Source organism: Pongo pygmaeus, chromosome 10 (assembly GCF_028885625.2).
Source record: "Pongo pygmaeus isolate AG05252 chromosome 10, NHGRI_mPonPyg2-v2.0_pri, whole genome shotgun sequence".
Lineage (NCBI taxonomy): Eukaryota > Metazoa > Chordata > Mammalia > Primates > Hominidae > Pongo > Pongo pygmaeus.
This window is the reverse complement of record NC_072383.2, coordinates 74,027,448-74,049,377: the sequence shown is the minus strand read 5'-3', so window position 1 is coordinate 74,049,377 and position 21,930 is coordinate 74,027,448. Positions and strand designations below refer to the sequence as shown.

The following is a 21,930-nucleotide window of genomic DNA, read 5'->3' as shown; positions in this document are numbered from 1 at the left end:
GTGCTGGGATTACAGGTTTGAGCCACCATATCCAGCCTAGAAAAATTTTAGAATCCCAATATGGCGACTTCCACTTAGCACCACATTTGCTATCCAGAGTTGCAAGGGAGGGCTATAAATGTACTGGCCAAATTGCCATCCCAAATAAAATTAGGGTTCTGTTAGCAAAGAAGGAGGGGAGAATGGTTATTGGAAAGGAAACTAGCAGCCTCTATTATAGGTCTTATTAGCCTCTACTTAATAGATAAGAAATTGAGGATTGGGGAACTGAAGAAACTTGCCAAACAAACGGCAGGATGAGAATTGTTATCTGGGTATTTAACTCCACTGCCTTTGTGCTTAAACGCTATGCAAACTGTGGCTGTATGCTAGCACTAAAATACAATGCAGACCTCTCTCAGAGATGGGAATGCTCTTAAAGACATTAATTTAGAGTATTTTAGGTATTCTTTTTTTTTTTTTTTGAGACGGAGTCTCACTCTCACCCAGGCTGGAGTGCAGTGGCGCGATCTCGGCTCACTGCAAGCTCTGCCTCCCGGGTTCATGCCATTCTCCTGCCTCAGCCTCCTGAGTAGCTGGGACTACAGGCGCCCACCACCATACTCATCTAATTTTTTTGTATTTTTAGTAGAGACGGGGTTTCACCATGTTAACCAGGATGGTCTCGATCTCCTGACTTCGTGATCCGCCTGCCTCGGCCTCCCCAAGTGCTGGGATTACAGGCGTGAGCCACTGCGCCCGGCTATTTTAGGTAATCTTATAATTCTTACTAAGGTTTACACTTTCCTTTCTAATATGGTACTGTTGTAATGATTTTCAGTTGGTCCTTCGTTACATCTGAACAATTTAAATAGAACAAAACTAAATTTCAAAACAGAAATACGTAGTTGCTTTCAGTGCCTTCCTGTCAGAGTCATATTGACATGGTAAAGATATAAGAAAGATCGAAGGTTCTTAGTGGAAACTGGAGCAATAAAGCCAGAGACACCATCAGTGGTGCTTGCTGGTTTTACAGAAGCTAGCTCCCTTAGAGACATCATGTCCAGCACCAATCACAGAGTCTATCAAAAGATCCAAATCAAGAAAACAGGAGAAGAAACGCAGGCTTTTCATTCATGCTCAACAAGAGGAGCATTCTTTTACACTATCCCGAGAGATTCCTCAAGGGTCAACAAAGAGTAGTAGAAAGAATCCTAGATTCTAGACTTGGCTTTGCCGTTAACAAGTTGTGTGACCCTAAGCACATGATTTTGCATCTCTGGACTTTAGTTTCTTTGTCTTTAAAGATATTCTTCAATTGCCCTATTTCAGTTGAAATAGTTTACAACTAGTTATTTCTGTACTCATTTGCCTTTCTTTGGAAAGACTACAACTTTGAATTTGAAGGACCTGGATGTGACTCAGTGCTGACTCTCTTAAGCTGTGTAACTTTGCACAAGTCACCTAACGTTTTTGAATCTTAGTTTTCTTACCTGTAAAATAGGAATAATAAATCCTGTCTCACAGAGCTAGTGTGAGGATTAAAATAAATAATGAGATGTGAGAGAACTTTATTTAGTATAGATGATCAATAAATATGCTATTAACCCATTCTAGCACTTTCTTTTTTAGTACTTAATGCTTAGTATCTACTTTGTACCCAAATAAGAGACTATTTTTGTGGGTTTTTTTTGTTTGTTTGTTTGTTTTGTTTTTGTAATCTCTGTCTGCATTGGGAGAGATGAGAAAGGAATGGGTTTACAATAGTAGCTTTTACCCATAAATCAAAAAACAGTCTCTTCAGTTCATGTAGTGAGTTTAGAGACAACACTAAAGACCTCTTTCCCTGCTGGGAAGCTTTTGCTTGTCTCCATTCAGGCAAAACATCTAGAAAGTGCTTGTCTCCACTGTCTGCTAAAGAGCATCCCCATTTCATGATCCTTCCTTCCTTCCTTCCTTCCTCCCTTCCTTCCTCCTCCTTCCCTTCCCTTCCCTTCCCTTCCCTTCCTTTCTCTTTCTTTCTTTCTTTCTTTCTTTCTTTCTTTCTTTCTGTCTTTTTCTTCAGGTTCTTACTGGGGTACAGTGGCACGAACATGGCTCACTGCAACCTTGACTTCCTGGGCTCAAGTGATTCTCCTGCCTCAGGCTCCCTAGTAGCTGGGACAACAGGCATGTACTAACATGCCCAGCTAATTGCTTAAATGTTTTGTAGAGATGGGTTCTATGTTACCTAGGCTGGTCTCAAACTCTTGGGCTCAAGCAATCATCTTGCTTCGGCTATTCAAAGTGCTGGGATTACAGACATAAGCCGCCCTCACCCTGGTCCTTTAATTTCTTTTTCTTTGTTTTTTTTTTTGTTTTGTTTTGTTTTTTGTTTTTTGTTTTTGTTTTTTTTTGACATGGAGTCTCGCTCTGTTGCCCAGTCTGGAGTGCAATGGCGTGATCTCGGCTCACTGCAACCTCCGCCTCCCGGGTTCAAGCAATTCTCTGCTTCAGCCTCCCGAGTAGCTGGGATTACAGGTGCTTGCCACCACGCCTGGCTAATTTCTTTTATATTTTTAGTAGAGATGGGGTTTTACCATATTGGCCAGGCTGGTCTCGAGCTCCTGACCTTGTGATCCACCTGCCTCAGCCTCCCAAAGTGGTGGGATTACAGGCGTGAGCCACTGCACCCAGCCTGCCCTTTTAATTTCAATCCCTTGGAGCCACATGCAGCAAACATGTTCATCAATTTACAAAAGCATCTGGTTTTACTCTGTGATTTTCCCCTTCTTCCTGTAGGAAAAAGAAGGAAGCTATAAGACCTGCTATTTTATAGGACTTTGTTTTGGTTTTGGTTCTTTTGACACACAGTGTGCCTTCAACCCACCTATATAATGAGAACTACTTAGAATAATGAAGGATGCTAAATAATCAAAGTACATGGTTGCTTGCTAAGGTCGGAACATATTCTAACTTGATCTAGAATTATTTTCTACACCATGACCTAAAAGTGAAAATGGGTGGTTCTAAAAGACTTAATTTAGGCAGAAAATTTATTTAAGCCAAATCCTCTATTACCTGCACACTCTAATGAGCAGTGTTTTACTTCAATTATGTAAACGGAGAGAATAACGATTGAGGAAATATAATAAAACTTGAACAATAATAGTTCCCATTTTCTAAGCATTTATTTTATGACAGGTCTTTTATCATAACAGTGCCTCGAGATAGGTATTGTTATCTCCCTTTTACAGATAAGAAAACAGAAGCTTACAGAAGTTGAGAAAGTTCCCAAGAGCAGAGGGCAATTATGCGGCAAAGCTGTGATTTGATACGGATCTGAGATACTCCAGAACCCCTATTCCTTTCACGGCAGGAGGCTGACTCCCAACCCTTTAATGTAAGCAGGCCTGGGGGAGACCAAGGGCAGCTGGGCTCACCTTTCCTCATGAGAAGAGAGTGGCTGGGGAGAGGGCAGCTGTGATTTTCCAGCGATGAGTTTGGAGCCACAGGCCGGCTCAAGTGGCATCTCTCCCAGACCATCCTGTAAAACAGTCTGTGGGTTTTGAAGGCATCATTTTATTTGTGGAATGATGGGGTTATGAATTGAGGGGAAAAAACAGAAAGGCTAGTTTGATTTAGCATTTATTCAGGAAAAACATATGACTTTATAAGGAGCGGGATGGAAGTCATGTCTCCCAACTGCAAACACTGCTTGCCTGAGGAATTAATGAGAACATCTCATCATCCCAGAGGCCCCCCACAGTGCTAAGCCTGCACCCAGGGCCTTAGCTGAGGAAAAGCAAGAATCTTGGTGAATGAGTAGGCTCAGTGGAGAGCTGTCCAGCTGATGGGATGAGGGCAAGCTCACCACATCTCAGCAGGAGGATGGACACGCAAGCTCTTCACCTAGCTCGCTTTCACCCAGCTCTTGACCTTTCTTGCTTTAATTTGATTTTTTTAAATTAAATAATTTATCAAAGCCCCTTCTGGAGCTGTTGTTTCTCCCCTTTTAAAAAGAACTTTCTGGCTGGGTGTGGTGGCTCACACCTGTAATCCTAGAACTTTGGGAGGCCAAGGCAGGAGGATCACTTGCGCTCAAGAGTTTGAGGCCAGCATGGGCAACTCATCGCTATTTAAAACAAAAAACATACCAAAAAAAAACATTAAAAAATGAGCTTTTTGGTTTTTTTTTTGTTTTTAGACAAGATCTCACTCTGTTGCTCAGGCTGGAGTGGTGCAGTGGTGCGATCATAGCTCACTGCAGCCTCAAACTCCTGGGCTCAAATGATTCTCCCACCTTAGCCTCTCAAGTAGCTGGAACTACAAGAGCAACGCCACCATGCCCAGCTAATGTTTTTAACTTTATATTTTGTAGAGATGGGGTCTCACTATGTTGCCCAGGCTGGTCTCAAACTCCTGGGCTCAAGTGATCCTCCACCTCAGCCACCCAAAGTGTTGGGATTACATGTGTGAGCCACTGCGCCCTGCCAAAATGAGCATGTGAGGGTCTTTGTGGTGTTGTGGAAGTGCTGCAGCCCCTCCTGTCCTGGCTCTCTCATCTGACTGCTTGCACCCTGTGTGTGCTCTCTGGCTGCAATGATATCACCAGGAGATCCATCAAGTTGGCTTTCTGCAGCTCCTTGGGGATTATTGGGTCCAGGCCTAATCCTCAAGGGCCCAGGCCCTAGGCATTCGGACAGGGCTACCACTCAGGCAGGAGAGATGCTGAGGCTCAGCGTGGGAGTGTGGAAGGGGCAGCTGACCATGACCCTTCTCCTCCCAGCTTTGCATCTCATTTTACTTCAGAGACTGCAGAGCCCTGAAGCAGAGCTGCCTCCCTCAGTCTGCAGAATCCAGGTTGCTCTTCAGGTAGGAGATGCACCTTTTTGTCCTAAGGGATTCCTCTTACCTCCTGTTTGGGGGGCTGGGAAATTTTTGAGTGTGTGCAGTGGGTGAGATGGCAGGTGGAGGTGGGGGTATGTGTGGAAGACGCTTTCCCAGGAAGACCAGGTTCCTAAGGGATGTAGGAGTTATAGAGGGGGCAAAGATGCAAAAAGCAAGACAGATTTTGCCAGGGAAGCAGACAGGGGAGAGATTTTGAGTAAGATGCAAACTCCAAGTGTTACAAAGACACTAAAAGCAAATCACCTGGAAGGGTAATGGCAAAGCTCTCACACTTACTTGGTTCTATCCATGCCTTCTAGAGGAGGTGATGGTGTTGCTCAGCAGTGAACATCTTTCTAAGAGCTCTGTTTCAGTACGTCCTCCCCTCCCCTCCTCCACCTTCTCCTTGGTCTGCCTGCAACCTCATCTCTTCGAGGCCCTTGCATGGGACATCTGGACAATTTGCCTGTCATGTGGATAGAAACTTTATCTTTGATTACTGCCCAGGGTCTGTGCCTCCCCCTGCCCACACCACTTCATACTATCAGCCCTTGGTGCACGTCTGACCACCCAGCATGAGGTGCTCATGGGACTTTCCAGAAGGAGGCTTCTCTTATGGAATGCCTGGGGCTCAAGAACACTAGGATTCCAGGAATGGGGCAGCTCCAATTTCCCTGGTGGCAAGTACAGTTGGAGCATGTGATGGCACATCACCAGCAAAGGAATGAACTTGGAGATGAAAATGGAGTTCAGTGGAGAGTCAGACTCATGGCTAAGAAAAGACGGAGGCCTCTTGGGGAGCTCAGTAGGGATAAGCACAGGCAGCAGGAAGGAGAAAAGATGGAGGCCTCATGGGGAGCTCAGTAGGGGTAAGCACAGGCGGCAGGAAGGGGAAAGGAGCTGACTGAGTCCTCACTGATAGCATAGTAAGAAATCGGAATGTCCCAGGTCCCAGCCCCTGACCATGGAAATCACTGTGGCTTGGGCAACAGTGACAATAGTATTTGGTTTGATCTTCCCACCGTCTCATTGTTATCTCCTCATCTCCTTCCCCACAGGATCTAGGCAGCTCATTGAATACCTGGTGTTAACCCTTAATGGACAAAGCTACTATCAACCATGGCTGCTGCTGTGGCCTCCATGGTAAGTGAGTCTGGCTTTTCCAGTTTACAGGGTCATCCCCTGAGGAACTTAGAAAGGCTTCCTTGGGCCTGGACCAGGTGCCATTTGAGACTCCATCGTGTGTGATATTTATTCACAAGTGTTCATCAGTTTGGATCTCCCTACGGGCCCTGTCCTTGGCTACCTTTCCCTCTGGGTGGTTCCTGATAACCAATGTGTCTTCTTTCTCTCCTCCTCCTCTGCTCTTCCAGGATAGCAGGACAGCCTTGAGTCTCCTCTTAGCTCAGGAGTGCTAAGTCCAGTCTCCTGGGTGTCTGACTGTCAAGACCAAAGTCCCATTGCTGTTTATACTTGGAGGCTTGAAGATTCCTCACACAGATAGAGGAACCCTAGTAGCCATTTCTCAGGGTTTCCAAAATAAGCATACAGATTAGTACCCGACAGTGACATATAATTTAAAAAGCAAGTAGCAAAATAATTCTTTATGAGTCACTTGTAGAGACCAGGCCAGACTTGTGTTTTTAAGCAAAAACAGGGACTCTTTCAATGAGGTTTTAGTAAGCCCCAAGCTATTTTTGAAGTTGAGTGCTGGGAATCCTTTTGAGCACAAAGGCAGAGTCCCTTTGGGCACATTGGACCACCCCTGGAGTCATGAAGTGGATTGGAGAGGCATTCCAAAGACAGGCTGGGAAAAACCTGACAGGAAGTATTCCCAGAACAAGCTACTCCCAAAGTCCCCGTTGGCTAATGACTAGGGCATAATTGTAAACAAAGCAGACCAGCTTCAAAGAATAGGATCTGTCTCTGAGCATCAGCCACTCAGCAAAGAGGAAAATGCCCTCCTGGCTTTTGGCAACTCACAGCACCCCTTCTGCCAGAGCATTCTGACATAAATCAAGAAACACACATGTGCTATTACCCAGAGCCATGTCCGAACCCACCTCCAGCCTCCCAAGCCCTCTCCTCAGCCCCAGTGCTCTCCATCTGTCAGCCAGATTTTCCCAGGGTGGAAAAGAAGGGAGGTGGCAGGGACGTGAGGAAAGGGGATGCAGAGGCCAAGATGGCCAGGGTATTGGGTCTCCTTTGATGTCCAAACAGGGTGGTTTTCCGGTGGGTAAGGTCCTGAGACAACCCTGCTCATTGACCAGTTAATCCTGCTCAGCACAGCCTGGTGTTGCAGAGCAAGGCCTGGGTGAGCTGTGGAATTAGTCCTAGACTCCCCATCTCAGCTCTGCTGCTTAGTGGACTTAATATTTTATTAAACCTGTTTTCTCGTTTGTAAAATGGTAACGATAATCTTGATCTGTGGATAGGCCTTGTTTTGAAATTATAAATGTATATAAATAAGTATATTTAGTGCCTGGCACATAAGTGTTAGATACAACTATTATCATTTCTAGTACTTCTGCAAGTATTGTAAGTAGCTTCTGGCTAGTGACTGCTTACCGTATGTTGGGTATTGGGTAAAATACTGTGCATAAACACATTTTATGGTCTCTACTTCTATTATAAAACTATTTTGTTTTAAAAAAAAACATGATTTTTAATACAATAGAGTATTGCTTTATATCAATTAAATTAACAAATCTCAAGCCAGGGAAAGGAAGTTTGAATAGACCGACATTTCTGTTTGCATTTGCTTACCTGAAATTCAGTCATTATATTTCACAAGCAATCTATTCTTGAGCCAAGATACAATATCATATTTCAACAGGTGTTAATCCTGACTGTGTCTAAATTCTAAATGAATATTAAGAATTGGGACAGTTAGCTCTATCAGCTAGATGTAAAACCTGCTTTTAACTAAACACTCAGGTAATTGAAACCCATGTATAGGTATCAACTGTTTTAATTATTTTACCATTTGATACAATCATTCTCGACTCTGCTTCTATATAGATGCAACTTTCTTATGCCGCTTTACATTTGTCCAAAATTTCTGTGCTCTTAATAAGCAGAAAGGAAACATTTGCTGTTCTTGACCGTATCTGTAAGAAGTCAAGAATCATTAGCTTTCAATACATCATGTGTATCTGTAAGAAGTCAAGAATCATTAGCTTTCAATACATCATGTGCCAATAACTGGAGGAATTAGTAGTTTTGATGATTCTCATGAAGAGTGCCTCAAATCTAGGTGAGAAGAGGAAGAGTGACTGGCTGCATAAAATTCTCTAGGTGAGGTGTCACCAACCAGTAAGGAGGGGTAGGTCTGTGAAGGACAAATACCACCTCTCTATCCCTGCTTTTCCTGCAGTGTCTGGTGAAGACTATCTGCCTTGTGTTTCCTATGGGATAGAAATATTGTTTTTGTTTTAAAATGGTTCAACCTGGTCAACAGGTTGAGGTGATCTAGTTTTTTGGGGACACAGACAGAAAATATATTTTTCTCTGACATCTGGTCAATGGATGAGGGCTACAAACAGTGGGGTGGGAAAAATGAAGGAGACTTTAACTGTAACTGACCCCTTCCTGGTGTCAGACACTATGGTATTAAGATGCTTTGTGTATGTTATCTCTTTTTTTTTTTTTTTTTTTTTTTGAGACAGAGCCTCACTCTGTTACCCAGGCTGGAGTGCAATGGCACAATTTCAGCTCACTGCAATCTCCACCTCCCGGATTCAAGTGATTCTTGTGCCTCAGCCTCCCAAGCAGCTGGGATTATAGGCATATGCCACAATGCCTGGCTACTTTTTTGGTATTTTTAGTAGAGACGGGGTTTTGCCATGTTGACCAGGCTGGACTCGGACTCCTAACCTCAGGTGATCCGCCCACCTCAGCCTCCCAAAGTGCTTAAATCTCTTTTTTGTTTTGTTTTGTTTTGTTTTAAGAGACAGGGTGTTGCTGGGTTGCCCAGGCTTGGCTTGAACTCCTGGGCTCGAGTGATCGTCCCACCTCAGCCTCCCAAGAAGCTGACTATAGGTGCACGCCACCACACCCAGCTCATGTGTTACCTCTTGTAATTCCTACAATAAACCTATAAATTAATTATAGTTATCTGAACTTTATAGATGAGGAAATAAAGAGGTTAAGGAACTTGCCCAAAATAGCCTGTGGCAAAATCAGGATTTAAACCATGGTCTTTGGACTCCAAGCCAATATTCTCTCCGCTATACCAGATAATAACTGGTGTATTCAGAATAGTTGATGTACTGATAGTAAGAACATTTACTTTGTTGTCAGGTTTTATGAATTTTAGTTCCAGCTTGCCCATTGTGTGAGTGTGGGCAGTTTAATGCCTCCAAGACTCAGTTTCTCGTCTGTAAAAAAGAACAAGAATAATAACATATACCTTAATGATTTGTTGGGAGGATTAAACAAGGAAGTGAGTGTAGAGCAATGGCATAGTAAAGCCTTAAAATACATCAGCTGTTGCTATTCTACTTTTATTTACCTGGTACATCACTAGATTTATGACCAAGGATACCAGAATGCCTCTGTTAATTACACAGTGATTTTTCACAACATCTTGTTAGAGACTCCATTACCAGAGGTGAAGATAAGAGAAGAGGTAACGGTGTTTAATTGAGAATGACAGAGTAAGGGCTAGCAAAACACTCAGTACTGACTGTAGGGAATTTACTTGCTGTAGAAGCACAAAATATATGCCTGAGTGTCTTGAGCAACAGGAGGGTTGGACTGACCTGTGGTTTGGGGAGATGTAGGAAGGAGCCCTGCCGTACTCCTGCCAGTGAAGGGGAGGAGAGCGGAGAATTCCTGTTCTGAAGGAATTTCGTGAAAAGGGCTAGCATCATTTGTTACCTCCTATTCCAAGCAGGGGTCCCTTGCAGCTATTCCTGAGCCAGTCCTTAGAAAACCATGTGTGTGTGGTGTGTGCATGTGTGTATGTGTGTGGGTGACATGTATGTGTGTGATGTCTGTGTATGCATGCACATGTGTGTGCGCATATGTGTGTCTTGGTGATGTGTGTGTTCTGTATATGTGTATGTGATGTGTATGGTGTCTGTGTGTAGCATGCATTTACAGCATATGTGTGATGTCTGTCTGATGCCTGTGTAAATGTGTCTGTGTATGTGTGTTCACATGTGTGTGCATGTGTGTTTGTGTGTGTGTGGTGCCTGTATGTATGCACTTGTGTGTTTGTGATGTGTATGTGTGGTGCCTGTATAAATGGACTTGTGTATTTGTGATGTGTATGTGTGTATGTGTGGTGTCTGTATATGCATGCACTTGTATGTCGATGGTATGATGTGTATGGTATCTGTGTGTATGTATGCACTTGTGTGTTTGTGTGTGTTGTGTGTGATATGTATGTGTGTGTATGTGTAATGCTTGTATGTGCATGTACTTGTGTGTGTGCATGTGTGTATGAGAGAGTATCTGAGGGGCAGGAAACCACTGTTTTGTCGTTCTAGTTCATCATCACTCTTTCTTTTATTAATTTCCTTTAATAAACATTTATTGCATATTTCCTGCTTGCCAAGAACTTTGATAACGTCTGTGATAAAACTTGAGTAAGATACAATCTCTGCTCTGAACGAAATTACCAGCAACTCAATCAATCAATCAATGTGATTTGAGGGGTCTAGTAGAGGCTTTTCAGATAATTAGCTCTCTACCTGTCAGGGGACTACATAAATCTCAGTTAATAGGGAATTATGGATTTTGCTCCCAAATCAGACGTAGATAAAAGCCTTAAAATACAAATACTGTTGAAGTAATGAATTAAAATGCATTCATGTTACTGTATAATCAAACAGTGTGGCTGAAAATTTCCTATTTAAATCCATCCTGATTTGGATGGGACAAGGGGTGGGGACCAGGTGGAGAGTGACAGCTGCCAGGGAGGAGGCACAGGTGTAGAAACGAGGCCAGAGCAGAAGACAAGCCTGCCAGCTGCGCCCAGTACTCAACAAAGGACAGCTGTTGGGGGCCTGCCTGCAATGTCTTTTTGTGTTGTTGCTGCTGATTTTCTTTAAAATAGAAGAAAAGGCAATTTATTATAAAGTAGCTTCTTAAAGATTTGTTAATGAACCCATCGCTCTATTAATTCAATGCCTTAGGAGGCCCCCTGTCTCAGTTTGAGCCACTCTCATAGGATAACGCTGAAAAAAAGCCTTGAATCCCCCCAGCAAATGTAAGATGTTCTCACAGATTGGTGAAATTCAAGCCTGTTATTTATTCTGCTGGAAAGCAGCAATAAATCTAATGAAAGATGGGGAGGTAGATTAACCCACTGAATAATTAGCTCTGCCAATAAAGGGTAAATAATATTTTCCCTCTGTCTGTTTAGTTACCAAGAAGCCTCCAGGTTGAGCTCCTGACTTGTGGACCCTGAGGGATCGTGGCAGGGTGAGAGGACACAGGCTCTGGAGTTCCTGGGACCCAAGCACAGTGGCTGCAACTTCCTTGTGGTATGTCCTTAAACATACCCAAGGCTTCTTAGTCTTGGTTTTCTCATCTTCAGAATAGGGATGGTAACACCTACTTCATAGAGTTAGTTGTTGGAAGACCCAAATGAGGTTTTATATATGGCTATGTGATCTTGGGCAAGTTATTTCAACACTTTGTACCTCTGTATATCCATCTGTGAAATGTGAACAATGATAGTACCCACCTAATAGAGTTCAGAGAACTAACATTAGTTAATATTCATAAAGTGCATGCAACAGTTCCTGGCATCTAGTAAGAATTATGTAAGTTATTATTTAAAGCATTCAATAGGCACTCAATAAATGCTAGTGATTTTATTATTCCTTCTTTAATCCCAGGTATGCCATTTTATTAAAACACTGTTTCCGTCATGCAGATCCCTAGCTCCATCAGCTAGAATTGTTATTTTACATCGCAGTAACAAAAAGACCTACTAAAAGTAGCAGCACAATGAAGTTTATTTCTTGGTCATGTAATAGTCCAGGATGTTTCCAGCCTGGAGGTGAGACTCTGCTTCACAAAGTCACTGAGGGCCTCAGGTAGACAGAGGTTCTGGCATCTGTAATGCGTTAACATTCAAGGTCCCGCTGGAAGTTCTGTCCATATCAGCTGGGAGAGGAAAAGAGGGAGGGAGAACCTGTAGAAGAGGCTATTATGGGGCTTAGTCCTGAAGCAGAACATGTTATTTCTTTCTTTCTTTTTTTTTTTTTTTTTTGAGACAGAGTCTCACTCTTTTTGCCCAGGCTGGAGTGCAATGGCATGATCTTGGCTCACTGCAACCTCTGCCTCCTGGGTTCAAGCAATTCTCCTGCCTTAGCTTCCTGAGTATCTGGGATTGCCAGCACCCACCACCAACGCCAGCTAATTTTGTATTTTTAGTAGAGACGGGAGTCTCACCGTGTTGGCCAGGCTGGTCTCAAACTCCTGACCTCAGGTGATCTGCCCACCTTGGCCTCCCAAATTGCTGGGATTACAGGCGTGAGCCACCATGCCTGGCTGGAACACGTTATTTCTACCCATGTTTGTTGTCTGGTTCACAATCACATGACCACACTTAGCTGCAAGGGAGTCTCAGCACATGATCAACCCATGCCCAGGTACGCGACAAGACCATGAAGTTTGGAGAAAAGCTGGCAGCCTCTGCCTTATTAAGTCACACACCAGCAGTAAGTTCTCCTGCCTTCATGATCAACGGTCTATCACTGTATCTGGCTCTGCAATCGCTGCTGCCCTTGGACCTCATGGTACAGGCCGACACAAATCCTTTGCTCTTATTGGCCCAGTCTCCTTGCTGCCAAATAAAAATGCCGTGTTCACACACTCATGTTTTCCCCTACTGGGTTCTCCAGACATTTGCTTCAGATTGAGATTCAGCTAAAATTTGCAGGCCTACTATGTGACAGTCACTTCTATAATCCCATGTCATCTTCACAACAATCTATGAGGTGTGCATCACAATACTCATCTTATGGATGAGGAATCTGAACTCAGAGAGGTTAAGGAATTTACCTACAGTCATAACTTGCCCACTACTCTCCTCTTTCTTCCAGTTCCACATCATTTAGGATCTTTACCAAATCAGTTAGTGCTCAGTCCTCCATGGTTTCATAAGAATATGTTCTACCTCCTCAACAACAGTAGAGTTAAAGCTTCTAGGTCAAGCATAGAGCATTTTTATAGAGAGTCATGCATCACTTAACGAAGCAGATATGTTCTGAGAAATGCTCCATTAGGAGATTTCATCATATGAACATCACAGAATGTACTTACACAAACCTAGATGGCACGGCCTACTACACACTTAGGCCATATGGTACAGTCTATTGCTCCTAGGCTACAAACCTGTACAGCACGTTACTGTACTGAATATTATAGGCAATTAAAACACAATGGTATGTACTGGTGTACTAAACCAAAAAAAAGGTTAAAAACATGGTATTATCATCTTTCTGTCATTGACCAAAATGTCTGTTATTTGGTGCATGGCTGTAGTTTTTTGGGTCTCTTGAAGATTCTTACACGGTGTGGAGGACACCATTGATATATAAGATTCACTGAACATGAGCTCAGCAAAATTCTTTTATTTATTTTTTTTTGAGACGGAGTCTTGCTCTGTCACCCAGGCTGGAGTGCAGTGGCGCGATCTTGGCTCACTGCAACCTCTGCCTCCCAGGTTCAAGCAATTCTCCTGCCTTAACCTCCAGAGTAGCTGGGACTACAGGTGCCCACCATCATGCCCAGCTAATTTTTGTATTTTCAGTAGAGACGGGGTTTCACCATATTGGCCAGGCTGATCTCGAACTCCTGACCTTGTGATCCACCCGCCTTGGCCTCCCAAAGTGCTGGGATTACAGGTGTGAGCCACTGTGCCCAGCTGAGCTCAGCAAAATTCTGATTGATGAATTTACTAATTGTTCTTCACAACTCAGGTGTTAGTCTTCGTTCAGGCCAAAACAAAAATGCTTCGGACACTAAGTCACCTACAACCTTCTTTCTTTTTCTTCCTTTTGGTGCATGTTGAAAGAAATGCTATTTCTCGAGGAAATGACCCCCCACCCCCCAGACTGATTTCTGACCTCTCATTACATGGCACATTAGTTGGCTCTCAAAAAAGGAAACTTAAGCAGAAATGCCCAGCTGTGATTTCTCTTCTGCAACTTCCCGTGTTTGACGTGAGGTGTATAGGCTGGAAATGCCAGCTCCCTGGCTGCTGAAGGAGAGACTCTGCAGTCTCTCCTTTGTGATTCTTGCAGCTGCTGAAAGATACCATGTCTTCAGTGCCAGAGGATCAACAAATAAAAACAACTTGGCCTCAGATGATAATGACCCCAAGTGATTGGTCAAGAACAAAGAAGTGGCAATGGTGAGTTTTATTGCTTTTGTTGTGTTTCATCTCTCTTTAGGGATTTTTATTATGATTATTTAAAGATATTTATAATAAAATAAACAGTTACAAATGTTAGGGAGATTGTGTTGCACTGGAGTTCTCTCTCACAGCTGCAAGTGTTGCCTCCTACATGTTGTTAATTTAGAGGTAATCAGGTTTGCATTTGCAGCTGTGCAGCATATGTTTCTCTAAAACAGTCATGGCCATGGGCACCAGAACAATTAAGACTGGAAAAAATGCCAGGAAGCATTTTTTTCTTCCTCTGATAAACTGATAATGCCTTTCTTTTAATTCTTGTTTTGTATGGTTTTATCACTAAAGAGAGTAAAGCAAACATTTTTTGCACACCACCTGCTATGTGTCTGAGCTAGTTGCTTTTCATAAATGTTATTACATTTAAATATACTATCTTGGTGTTTTTTTTTTTAATGGTTTAATTTTATTAGTGGAGAGAGCAGCTAAGGCCTTTTGGTAGGAGACAGTAATACCATGTCAGACGCAGTAGAACATACAGTGTTATAGCTGGAATGTTACATCAGGGAAAAAGCTGATCAGATATTGCTGGTTGGAAGTTGCTATTTTTTTTTCCAATTTCAATTGAATTCTAAATCATTCTTAGATTACTCTGATAGAAAATTTCTTATTGCCATAATCTGATTTCTCAGTCAAACACAAAAACTGTCTTTACTTTTTGAATAATCTTGTAGAATGAACAGATTATATATTTATTTGAAGAATTTGAACTGAGTTATGATGTATAGATGGGAGATAAACCCGGAACAAGGCTTGCATCAGAGACGTCCTGAACCACGATGTTCTTTTGGTATCTAAGCCTCCCTGTTTCTTTCTCCATGTAATGCAACTTTTTCATTCTTTTGCATTAAGTAAAAATATCAATATAAATAAAATTCATTTGAAGATTTACCTAGCTAAATTAACCCCTGTATGAATTTGTATTTATTCAGTAAATAATAAACAATTTTATTTTTACTATTTTTTATTTTCTTTCTTTCCTTTTTTTTTTTTTTTTTTTTTTTTTTTTTTTTTGCTGGAGTCTAGCTCTATTGCCTAGGCTGGAGTGCAGTGGCACAATCTTGGCTCACTGCAACCTTCACCTCCCACGTTCAAGCAATTCTCCTGCTTCAGCCTCCCAAGTAGCTGGGATTACAGGTGTATGCCACCACAGCCAGCTAATTTTTGTATTTTTTAGTAGTGATGGGTTTTGCCATGTTGGCCAGGGTGGTCTCTGGGGTTTCGCCATGTTGGCCAGGCTGGTCTTAAACTCCTGACCTCAAGTGATCTACCCGCCTCAGCCTCCCAAGGTGCTGGGATTACAGGCGTGAGCCACCATGCCTGGCCTATTTTCTATTTTTTATGTTAGCATTTCATAAACTTTGTGAATATTATGAGCATGCTGACATGCTAAAAGATGGTCTACTTCAGGGGTTGGCAGACAACAGCCCTGAGCCAAATCATGATGTCCCCCGCCCATTCATTTACTTGTCTATGGATTCTTCTGCACTACAATGGCAGGGGCGAACAGTTGTAATAGACAGGGCTGGCTTCACAGGCGTGAGACCTGTACGGTCATAGAAAGCCCCAGCCTTTCGAATGATCTCCTGCCTGGTTTAACACTCAGCTGCAACTATCTTGCAGATATTAATAATTTTTAAAAAGGGGACTCAGCATTTTTATTTTGCACTGGACCTTACAAATTATATAACTGGTCCTGGTGACAGAGACTGCAAAGCCTAAAATTCTTTAGACCTATAAAACCTAATATATTTACTGTCTGGTCCTTTACAGAAAAAGTTTGCTGACCCTTGACTTAGTTGATCTTCCATTTTCTTCTATATGTAATTATTTAGATTAGTTAACGAGTTAAGAATTATCTGGAGAGAATGATGAAAATGTAAATACTTGGTCCCCACACCCAGAGATTCTGATTCAACAGAGGTCTTGTGTGTGACTCAGGGATCTACATTTTTAAAAAGCCGAATAATGGTTTTTTATTCAGTTGCTCGTTGGTAGCACCTGGATGAAAGTTGGTGGGCCCTCCCTGCCTTGTGTTTGGAATGTCCCAGTAGAGTCTTAAGACTTCCTTGCCACTACTCCCTCCCTTTTCCAATCCATTTTTTATACAGTACAGGCATACCTCGTTTTACTTTATCACACTTTGCAGATAAAGTGTACTTTATCACACTTTGCAGATAATTACATTTTTTGCAAATTGAAGGTTTGTGGCAATCCTGTGTCAAGCAAGTCTGTACCATTTTTCCAATAAGCAGGTGCTCACTTTGTGTTTCTATTTCAGTAATTTTCACAATATTTCAAATGTTAAAAATTAGTGTTATATCTGTTATGGTGATCTGTGATCAGTGATCTTTGATGTTAACCACTGTAATTGTTTTGAGGCACCAAGAACCACACCCGAAACTTTATTGTTAAATGTTGTGTGTGTTCTGACTGCTCCACCAACCCACTGTTGCCCCATCTCTCTCTTCTCGGGCCTTACTATTCCCCGAGACACTACAATATTGAAATTAGGCCACTTAATAACATACAATGTCCTCTAAGTGTTCAAGTGAAAGGAAAAGTCTCATGTCTCACTTTAAATCAAAAGCTGGAAATGATTACACTGAGTGAGAAAGATATGTCAAAAGTGGACATAGATCAAAAGCTAGGCCTCTTCTACCAGTTAGCCAAGTTGTGAATGCAAAGGAAATGTTCTTGAAGAAAATTAAAAGTGCTATTCCAGAGAACGCACAAATGATAAGAAAGGGAAACAGCCTTCTAGCTGGCATGGAGAAAGAACAAACCAGCCACAATATTCCCTTAAACCAAAGCCTAATCCAGAGCAAAGCCCTAACTTTCTTCCTTTCCATGAAGGCTGAGAGAGGTGAGGAAGATGCAGAAGAAAAGTATGAAGCCAGCAGAGATTGGTTCATGAGGTTTAAGGAAAGAGGCCATCTTTATAACATCAAAGTACAAGATGAGACAGCAAGTACTGATGTAGAAGCTACAGCAAGTTATCCTGAAGTTCTAGCTAAGATAATTTGTGAAGACAGCTACACTAAACAACAGGTTTTCAATGTAGACGAAACAGCCTTATACTGGAAAAAGATGCCATCTAGGACTTCCATAGCTTGAAAGGAGAAGTCAATGCCTGGCTTCAAAGCTTCAAAGGACAGGCTGACTGTCTTTTTAGGGGCTAGTATAGCTGGTGAGTTTAAGTTGAAGCTAATGCTCATTGACCATTCCAAAAGTCCTAGGGTCCTTAAGAATTATTCTAAATCTACTCTGCCTGTGCTCTCTACATGGAAAAACAAAGCCTAGATGACAGCATATCTGTTGACAGCATGGTTTACTGAGCATTTTAAGCCCACTGTTGAGGCCTACTGCTAAAAAAGTATATATATTCCTTTCAAAATATTACTGTTCTTTGACAAAATGCATCTGATCACCCAGGAGCTCTGATGGAGTTGTACCAAGAGATTAATGTTTTTGTGCGTGCTAACACTACATGCATTCCTCAGCCCATGGATCAAGGAGGAATTTCAAATTTCAAGTCTTACTATTTAAAAAATACATTTCATAAGGCTATAGTTGCCATAGGTACTGATTCCTCTGATGGATCTGGGCAAAGCAAAATAAAAACCTTCTGGAAAGGATTCACCATTCTAGATGCCATTAAGAACATTTGTGACTCGTGGGAGGAGCTCAGAATATGAACATTGTCAGGAGTTTGGAAGAAGTTGATTCCAACCCTCATGGATGACTTTGAGGGGCTCAACACTTCAGTGGAGGGAGTAACTGAAATGTGGTGAAAATAGTTACAGAACTAGAATTAGAATTAGCCTGAAGATGCGACTGAATTGCTACAATCTCATGCTGAAACTTGAATGGATGAGGAGTTGCTTCTTATGGATGAGCAACGAAAGTGACTTCTTAAAATGGAATCTACTCTTGGTGAAGATGCTGTGAACATTGTTGAGATTAGGACACAGGATTTAGGCTGGGCGTGGTGGCTCACGCCTGTAATTCCAGCATTTTGGGAGGCCAGTGCAGGCGGATCACTTGAGGTTAACAGGTCAAGAGTTGGAGAACAGCCAGGCCAACATGGTGAAACCCCATCTCTACTAAAAATACAAAAAATAGCCAGGTATGGTGGCACATGCCTGTAATCCCAGCTATTTGAGAGGCTGAGGCAGGATAATCGCTTGAACCTGGAAGGCGGAGGTTGCAGTGAGCCGAGATCATGCCACTGCACTCCAGCCTGGGCAACAGAGACTCTGTCTCAAAAAAAAAAAAAAAAAAAAGAACAAAGGATTTAGATAATAAAGCAGTGGCAGGGTTTGAGAGGATCGACTGCAATTATGAAAGAAGTTCTACTGTGGATAAAATGCTATCAAAACATATTGCATGCTACAGAGAAATCCTTATGGCAAATTTCATTGTTGTCTAATTTTAAGAAATTGCCACAGCTGCCCCAACTTTCTGTAATCACCACCCTGATTAGTCAGCAGCCATCAACATCGAGGCAAGACCCTCTACCAGCAAAAAGATTATGACTCACTGAAAGCTCAGATAATTGTTAACATTTTTTAGCAATAAAGCATTTTAAAATTAAGGTATGTACATTGTTGTTTTAAATATTATGTTATTGTGCACTTAAAGACTACAGTATAGTGTAAACATAACTTTTACATGCACTAGGAAGTCAAAAACTTTGTGTGACTTGCTTTATTATGATAATTACTTTTTTGTGGTGGTCTGCAATATCTCAAAGACATGCCTATCCTGTCTGTGTTCAGGTTAATTGCCTCCAAATACTGCTTTTCATGTCTTAATACCTTGCTCAAGCTCTTTTAATAATTACCCGATCTCTGAATACAGCTCTAACTCATCAGTTTTGCATTCCAACACCTCCTACGCTGACTTTTACAAAGTCTCATTCCAAACTTTTTTTTTTTTTTTTAGAAGGAGTCTTTCTCTGTCACCCAGGCTGGAGTGTAGTGATGCACGATCTTGGCTCACTGCAACCTCTGCCTCCTGGGTTCAAGCGATTCTTCTGTCTCAGGCTCCTGAGTAGCTGGGATTACAGGCATGTACCAGCACGTCTGGCTAATTTTTTTTTTTATTTTTAGTAGAGACGAGGTTTCACCATGTTGGCCAGGCTGGCCTCGAACTCCTGACCTCCAGTGATCTGCCCGCCTTGGCCTCCCAAAATGCTGGGATTACAGGCGTGAGCCACCGTGTCCAGACCCCAAATGTTTTTTCATCCATTTTCTGTACAGAGGCAGCCAGTGACAGTCAAACTTTTGTTTCCATATCTAGGTGTTGCTATTCATTAGCTGTGGATCCTTTTCTGAGCCTCAGAATCTTCATCTTGAAAATGGACACAATAAATTAATATGATGCACTGAGAAGAACATAGCATCATTTCTCTAATATGCTTGCCCAAATTGTATAAGCTCATTCTAATCATGAGAAAACATCACACAAACCCAAACGGAAGGACATTCTACAAAATAACTGACCAGCACTCTTCAAAAGTGTCAAGGTCAGGAAAAACAGGAAAGACTGAGCAACAGGCACAGGAGGAAATTAAGGCGACAACAAATGCAATATAGGATTCTGGATGGATCTTGGACCAGAAAAAGGACATTAGCAGAAAAACTGGTGAAATTTTAATAGAGTCTGCTTTTGAGTTAATAATGTTGGCACCAATGTTAATTTACTCTTTGATCATTATACCATGGTTATGTAAGATGTTAACATTAAAGGAAGCAGGGTGAGGGATATAAGAAAATGCTCTGTACTATTTTTGTGACTTTTATGTAAGTCTAAAATTAGTTCAAAATAAAAAGTTTAAATTGAGATAATAATATGTAGATTACAGGAGAAATTATAAAATACTAACTAGAACACTGAGGGTATTTATTATGTCCTAGCCACAGGAACTTGACATGCATTTAGTCATTATGACAACCCTATGTGGTAGGAAATACTTTTCTTAGATATGGTTATCTGACACTTAGTAAGAGTTCCCCGAGTTCTAGCAAACTTTTTTCTATTTACTGCTGCCCAAACATGTCCACTTTTGGAGTTTCTGTAAAGTCTCTTGGGGCCCTTTTTGCTACTCTGGACATCTGGAACTCCTATGTCTGCAGTACTCATTTAGCACTAATTTTGTGCAACTTGGTATTGTTAATTTTCTGTGTCTTATTATCCCAGCTAGAAGGCAACTTCTTGAAAGCAGAGGACTGAATTTCACAGATGTTTGGATATCTCCCAGTATCCGGCACCAAGAATCTTGGATATCGCTCAAGCTTGCACTAACAATCTTGGATATCCCACAGTGCCTTTCAGTAATAATCTTGGATCTCCCACCATGCCTTTCACCAAGAATTTCCCATGTGCTTCATCATCCTTGGATCTCCAAGAATAACTCATCTTGGCTGGGCCTGGGACCAGTTATCTGGCCTTTCTAGAGTTGTAGACATTGGATTCTGGTGTACAAGGCAACATTAGCAGTTGGCTTCTTGGGTGGTTTCCTGGAAAAGCACATATTGCAATCTGACTTCTAGAGTAAAATTCAGCAATCATACACTTTAAAAAAAATTGGGGTAAAAAATACATAATGTAAAATTTACCATCTTAGCCATTTTTAAGTGTACAGTTCATTAGTGTTAAGTATATTTCCATTGTGAAACAGATAGCAATCATACATTTTTTAATTTCAAAAAATATGTTAGCTATCCAGAATATATGACAGACTCTCACCACTTAATAAAAAGAAAACAAGCAATAATAACATCCAAACATGGGCTAAAGATTTAAATGGACATTTCACCAATAAAGATACACAGATGACCAATAAACACGTGAAAAGATATTCAACATCATTAATCATTTAAAAAAAGAAAGTTAGGCCGGGCATGGTGGCTCACTCCTGTAATCCCAGCACTTTAGGAGGTGGAGGTGGGCAGATCATGAGGTCAGGAGTTCAAGACCAGCCTGGCCAGCATGGTGAAACCCTGTCTCCACTAAAAATACAAAAAATTAGCCGGGCACGGTGGCATGTGCCTGTAATCCCAGCTACTCGGGAGGCTGAGGCAAGAGAATTGCTTAAACCTGGGAGGTGGAGGTTGCAGTGAGCTGAGATCGCACCACTGCACTCCAGCCTGGGTGACAGAGAGAGACTATGTCTCAAAAAAAAAAAAAAAAAAAAAGGAAAATTAAAACCATGATGCAATACCTATTAGAATGGCTTAAAAAAACTGAGAACACGGAGTGCTGGCAAGGATGTGGAATTACTGATATTCTCATACATTGGTGGTGGAATGCAAAAAAGGAAGGGCACTTTGAAAAAATAGTTGGCAGTTTCTTATACGTTAAACATACACTTACCATATAACCCATAATTCCCACTTCTAGATATTTACTCAAGAGGAATAATGACATATACCCCCACTGAAACCTGTATGTGAATGTTTACATCAGCTTTATTCATAATCACTGAAAATTGGAAGACAGCCGAATGTCTATCCACTGGTGAATGAAATAGACGAACAAATTGTAGTATATCCACACTACTTCTCAATAGAAAGGAATGGACTACTGATACTACAACCACATGGATACATCTCAGATACATTATGCTAACTGACAGAAACCAA

General features: G+C 41.7%; 1 long non-coding RNA gene across 1 annotated transcript; it reads left to right on the top strand.

Annotated features, from left to right (window-relative positions):
• The first annotated feature begins 628 nt into the window (after positions 1-628).
• On the top strand, positions 629-11,342 carry LOC134737600 (uncharacterized). The gene is made up of 5 exons (XR_010122639.1): positions 629-751; positions 3,216-3,361; positions 4,771-4,833; positions 5,907-5,991; positions 11,222-11,342. It is a non-coding gene; the product is annotated as an uncharacterized LOC134737600 (long non-coding RNA).
• Positions 11,343-21,930: the final 10,588 nt, after the last annotated feature.